This window comes from Lissotriton vulgaris, chromosome 2_1 (assembly GCF_964263255.1).
Source record: "Lissotriton vulgaris chromosome 2_1, aLisVul1.2, whole genome shotgun sequence".
NCBI lineage: Eukaryota > Metazoa > Chordata > Amphibia > Caudata > Salamandridae > Lissotriton > Lissotriton vulgaris.
This window is the reverse complement of record NC_141687.1, coordinates 1800561304-1800567842: the sequence shown is the minus strand read 5'-3', so window position 1 is coordinate 1800567842 and position 6539 is coordinate 1800561304. Positions and strand designations below refer to the sequence as shown.

General features: G+C 48.3%; 1 long non-coding RNA gene across 1 annotated transcript; it reads left to right on the top strand.

Annotated features, from left to right (window-relative positions):
* The first annotated feature begins 2171 nt into the window (after positions 1-2171).
* On the top strand, positions 2172-5110 carry LOC147733294 (uncharacterized). The gene is made up of 3 exons (XR_015308716.1): positions 2172-2277; positions 3030-3158; positions 4951-5110. It is a non-coding gene; the product is annotated as an uncharacterized LOC147733294 (long non-coding RNA).
* Positions 5111-6539: the final 1429 nt, after the last annotated feature.

The following is a 6539-nucleotide window of genomic DNA, read 5'->3' as shown; positions in this document are numbered from 1 at the left end:
TCTACTTCTTCCTACCTTACCTGCCCAGACCATGGTCAAGCCAGGCGCCGTGAAGCTGCCCAGGCACTTGAGGGCCGCAGCGGCGGCGGGGAGTAGTGCTGGACCCAGTGGCAGGACAGCATGCAGGAGATTGAGGGGGGAGCAGGTGACGCGACGGGAGATCTTCAGTCCGGAGGAAGTGGGCGCGCTGGTCTACTTCGTCCAGCGCCGCCTGCCCAGGACCATCGCGGGAGGCGGCAGGATCGCGGCCGGCGGCTACAACATGCGGGAGCGCCGGAAGCGGTGGGAGAAGGTGTGCTGGGCCATATCCCACCTCTACGGGGTCCAGCGCACCTACAGCCAGGTCACCCATCGCTGGACGGACCTCCTGGACCGCGAGCGCGACCTGCTGGACCAGCTCGGCTTGGAGATCCCCGGGCTTGGTGAGTAGTAGTAGCCATTTAATCACTCACTACTATGATGTTTTCTCCTGCTCTGTGTTGTTGTATTGCAAATATTTGTTTTTTACATGGAGCAAGCCAATAATGCCGCTGATGACGATTACATTGTAGTTAAATTATATTTCAAAATCTTCTGTGCATTTCAGGTGCACTGCTCTCCTTCTCAGTGGCGTTGCTACTATGCTTATTTGTTTTCTATTTCGTGGTCTCATTGGCCTGAGTAACTATTATGTATGAGTGTACTTTACAGAACTGCGTAATGCTAGACACTAGGGGGCAGATTACATTTACAAGCCCCTTGCGCCACGTTTACGTTGCCTTGCGTGACGCAACAGCGGCGTAAACGTGCCGCATCCCTGCGAGTCATTTACAGCATGACGCATCTAGGGAGATGCGTCATGTTATAAAGCCATGGGCCTGCACCACAATGGGTGCGTTCCTAGTACGCAGGGTGGGCGCCGCGGTCCAGCGGCTGTGCGCCTCGCAAAATTGCCTGCGTGAAATGTACAAGATTTAACGCAGGCACTTCTGCGACGCTGCTACGTCAATTCAATTCCTTATGTCTGCTCGAAGCAGGCGAAAGGACTGACACAGCATGTTAAGTATTGGGTGGCCCTGAGCATTACTGGAGTTGCATTGCGTTGGCGACGTGACTCCAGCGATGCGCCGCTCTTACGTGACGAGATGCCTCTCGCAAGTGCCTACCCTTGCGCCAGGGCGCGCCGCATTGTAAATGAGGCACATCTGCCGTGTCGCAAGGGTAGTTTTGCGTGACGCATTTGATCTGGCGCATCTCTGGAGATGCGCCAGAACGCGTAAGTAAGTATGCCCCTAAGGGGCAGAATTGCAATTACCGTCGCATCCCTGCAAAGTAGCAGGGATGCGCCATTAATTGTGCGGCCCGCTACCACCACCAAACATGGTGCGCCGTATTTGCAATGCGGCGCACCATGGGCCCAAAACGTCACCGAAGCTTTACTGCTGGAGTTGCGTCGCAACGATGGCGCAGCTCCATCAATGCTCTGGGGTACCCTATCTCCCCAATGCTGGGTCAAGCCGTACGTCTGCTTCAAGCAGGTGCAGGGTTTGTGTGACGCATCATTGTCCTAAAGGTGACTGATTGATATTTTGTAGATTTCCCTCAGCCACTATTAGGATGTGTTCCAGCGCAGGAATGCCCTCCCTTGCGCCGGAACGCCCCCTGATGGCGCAGGGCTTTATAACGGGATGCATCTCCCAAACGCGTCACGTTGTTATAATATTATACGCCGCACCATGGCGCCCTTTTTTGTTTAGCTGCTGCGTCACAAAAGTCACGCAAGAACGGCGCAAAAGAGCCGCAAGGGCTTAAATCTGCCCCTTCCTTTGTAACCCTGACAATAAGAAAAATAGTGGCGGTGGATTGATAGTTTGACTATTTAAATGACTGGTAATGTAGCAGGCAACTGTTAGTGTTGTCACTGATCTGACTGAAATCACAATGGAGTTTGTCTGTCACTTTGCGTCTTGCCTGCGGACTGCTGCCTGTCAGTCCTAGGTGAACGTTTCAGTACTTTGTTTAGTGAGTTACGTGACTTTCGAAGTCACAGGTCCGCAAATAAATGAAAAGTAACCATAATCAATATAATTTCGCAGAAATATTTTGTTATTGTTCTTTTGAAATGTTTGATTTGGTTGACATTGACAAGCAACAATCATCCATGTTTTCTGTTCTTTCTTTCATGTTGTACGTCAGCTCCCCCCAGGGGCGAGAGGAGGACACAGGAGCAGCAGGCGGCGGATGCTGTTCATCAACAGGGCCAGGATCGGGCAGGCGAGGGCTCCTCTGCTGGCCCCAGTAAGTTTTCATTTTAGACTAGTACCCATTTTTCCTAGCGTTCCTCATTTGACTTTTTTCAAAATTGTCTTTGCTCTTCTTGTAGACTGTATCTAAATTCTTATCCTGCCTCTACTATGACTCCCTGTGGTATTACTAGATTATTCTTATTAGTCTGTCTGTGTAGCTAACTAAGATTGCACGGTTGGCGAAACTCCCATGATTCTAGTCAGCAATAGCTCTATCAACTTAGTGCAGTCCTCTGGGATTGTCCATAATGTCTTTTGAACTGTTCTATCTGGACTCATGCTTGCAAAAATTGCAAAACCTTTCGCTCAGTCACTCTAGTCTGGACCAAAAAACACAGATTGTATTTCAGTTTAAAAGCTTTATTAAAAGTAAACACATTTATTAAAATGAAGTCATAATAAAACTAAACGTTTAACTGATAATGGAAAAGTGGTTAGTGCTGACGATTAATTGAAGACATTTCTTGTGGTCGAGCCGAGCTCTCACCTGGTTTCAACTTGATCTTGTTGTTAGAAGTCCATCTTCTGTCTGTGTGGAGAAAAATGGTGCGTGTTAAAAAAACAGATTTCATCAGTTGTGCCTAAAAGTGCAGCAAGACAACCTTCCCTGGAAAAAGGGACATTTTTTTTTAAGTTTAACGTAGACAGTCACAAATTACATTGTTTTCACATGTCTTCATTCCTAGACCAAATACTAGTGACTAGTGAGTGCTTCATTCTAACATTCCTAAATGTACTTTGTAGGTGGAACATCTGGTGGCGGGGCCAGTGTGGAGGTGGTGGTGCTCGACACGGAGGCGGAGGGCGATTCTTCAGGGGAGGAGGCGGCGGCGGCAGCTGTGAGAGTTGAGACGGTGGTGGTGGCGGCCAGAGGTAAGCTCTTATATATTCCTTACTTATTGAGATTGAAGACTAGCTGGGAAGGCAAGAATATGAGATGCATGGCTGGGTGAATGATGAAGCAATGATGGGTGGAAGGACAACAGCCTGGGTGGGTGACACAGAAACTGTATGTGTCCATATACCTGGATCATGCTACTATCTGACTCTTAGATAGCATATGTGTATCTAGAGCAGGGGTACTCCTAGTACGGCCCGCGGGCCGGTGGTGGCCCGGCAAGCCTTCGTTGGCGGTGCGCAGACCTTGCAGACAATCACTGCTCCCCCGGCCCCCACAGAGCAGAGGCTTTTTTGTATTTCACCTGTTAGCGCCCCTGCATCTCCACTCTGACAATCACTGCTCCCCCGGCCCCCACAGAGCAGAGTGGAGATGCAAGGCCACAAAGAGGTGAAATAGAACAAAGCCTCTGCTCTGTGGGGCCGGGCAAGCAGTGATTGTCAGGGTGGAGAAGCAGGGGCGCTAAAACAAACAAAGCCTCAATAATATGTTAATGGTCTTTTAAAGACCTGTTAAGTACTTTGGTGTTGTTGTCTGTGTGTGCGCGTTGAGGAAGCGGTCTCAACCCGGGCTGAAGGCTGACACAGATAGACACACACACAGTGAGATGACAGAGGGGGAGGGAGAGGGAGGGCAGGAGGGAGAGAGAGATGGAGGGAGGGCAGGAGGGAGAGCAGGAGGGAGAGAGATGTATGTAAATGCTGGGTCTGGTGGCTCAGTGGATGAGGGCATCTGCTGCAGGGACCTGTGTGCAACCTCATGGTCACAAGTTATCGTTTTGCTTTAGCCCCGCCCCCTCTGACTCCGCCCCCACCAGTGCGGCCCTCGGCCCCAAACTACACTGTAAATGTAGCCCCTGAGAGAAAGTTTGTGAGTACCCATGATCTAGAGAGAGTAGATGGTCAGTGGATGAACTAAGTGTAACTTTGAAGAGCATGTAACACTGCACCCGCACGTCCGTTCCAGTGTAGGAAAGGCAAGGAAAAGAACTTTTAATTTTGTCCAAATACTACCATAAATAGTAGCAGTAGTTTGTATTGCAAGCACTGCATAGATCCGGTTATTATGGTGGCCACTCCCTACCTCTCTTAATAAGTTTAGTAGTACTCAGTCATTCATGTGTGGATGTATCACTGGTCACTCAATAAAAAGCAAAGCACCTAAAGTCATCCCATATATAAGCAAAAACATCCCATGTGAAGTGATAGATAATCAGATTATTTATCTTCTTCAATTTTCCATTTCTAGTACTCATTTCCACTGTAGGGTGAAAGTTAAATTAATTAAGCAGTAGCCCTTGAGTTGTAACAGAGTATTCTCAGTGCCACCCGTAATAGAAAAGTAAGAGATTCACCACCTGCATGTACTGGACGGGTACAGTAACGCAACGGCAACGCAAGTCTAGGTCACTCCTCATGGCGTGCGTCTCTTTTTCTCGGGTGCAAGTTTACCGCGCTGGCATTATGCCGGCTTGCAGAAAATAACGTACCAATTTTCCAAAACAAGAGATAAGAAGAAGAATAAGACTGGTGTACTTTCATAGTCGACTCCAATGGAAGTCCACAGTGCTCATAGAATTTGTTCCTTAAACTCCCACTAATGTTAGAGCAAGGATGAAGAAGTGTGAGGTTAGATAGATACTGGCCTCAATAGTTATGTAATGCGCTTGCAAGTTGCTAGTTGTACTGCAGCACAAATTTCTGCTGAATGATTGAGTTAATCTTAAAGAGCATTGGTTACAGACTATGTCTTTCTTTCTTCATATAGGTTCTCCTTCCAAACGAACAAGGAGGAAGGAGCTGGCTAGAGCGGCCCGGCAACGGAGGATCGAGGCCACTGTTGCGGAATATCGGCGGCTGGTGGCCCTGGAGGACGTGGAAAGTGTGCAGTCGACAACTACGACAACGTCGTCTGCATCGGCCTCCGTGGCCCCACGGGCTGCCACCCAGCACAGTGGTCCACCGAGACTGAGCCGGGCTGCCAAAGGCAAACGCCACCGCCGAGCAGCAAGGCCAACAGCTGCTTCTCACAGGCCTTGCACCTGCAAGGCAGTGAAGGCACGCCTGCGCCGCACTACCCTGATGGTGTCCCGCCTTCAGCAGGAGCTCGCCTTGCTCCGCGAGGAGCATGATGCCCTGGCCCAAAAAGTTAACAGCATCCACCCATAGTGTCCCTTGCCCCTTTTTTAGAGACTTTTGGGGGGTGGGAATTGGGAGTTGGGTTTTTGGGGACTTTTGAAGGACAATCGTTGGGGTTAGGGAGGGTCTTGCGGGAGATTATTTTGTTAGGGATATAAATATACTTTTTCAAACTTTATCTGAGCATACCTGTTTTTTACTGCTTGCCTGGTGGGTGGGGGTTTAACGTTGACTGTTTTCCTGAAAGTTTAGTTCCATTTTCTTCCTTTAAGTGTAAATGCCCAAATGTTTTCAACACTAAGTGCCTCTCACAGACTAAGTGAAGTGAATCCAAGAGTCCTAGGACTTTAGTAGTACTACCTTCAGTCTCTCGTCTCTCGTACTAATACTCCATTATACCCCCAAACCACCAAACGCTTATCTTACCTGTAATTTGTGTTTGAAAGTAGGGCTAGGCCCAGGGCTGGCTCCACGGGAAACACCGAATAACGTTGGCAATCTTGGTCGGATAAAATTTCCTCATAGCGGTGGTACTAGTGGTGTGACACAGTGGCAGTTGCATGCCTATGAAAAAAAAGAAAATGAAATCTGGTTTGTCCTCCTGAGCAATTCAACGGTACAACTGAGAATATAGCAGGTGACAGAAGTACAGTAGAGCAGTGCCACATTGTAGCCTAACAAATGGTAAAGTATAACTACTAATTCGGTTGAAGTTCTTTCACATTAGCAATGGTTCTTTGTCAAGCAGAGTAAGAATATATCATCGACAACTGTGGAAAGAAAGAATGCGACAGTACAGGGCCTGTGTGGAATTATTGATAACGATATTCAACATAAGGTCTCTGTAGCCAGATACCCGAGAGCCTTGCTGGTCACTATAAATCCATTCACAACAACACTCAATGGGGTTGGTCTGGAAGGTGTCAGGTTTACTCCCCGTGATCCAGTCGATGCAAATATGGTTCCACCTCCAAATGTCACCAACACCCAGAAGTGTAAACACAGGGTGTTCGAGGCATTAGGCGGGGGAGAAAAATAACAAACTAAAATAAAAAATGTGGGATGGGTAAAGGTAGGGTCAGCAGGGAAAGGATACCTGTAAGAGAAGACAAGACAGGCATCAGTGAAGTGATGTCCTAACATACAAGGGTACTCTCATATAGTCTCACTAAATAGTCTGCAAGTCTCCCGCCTACTCATGGGAAATGTAGTTTCATA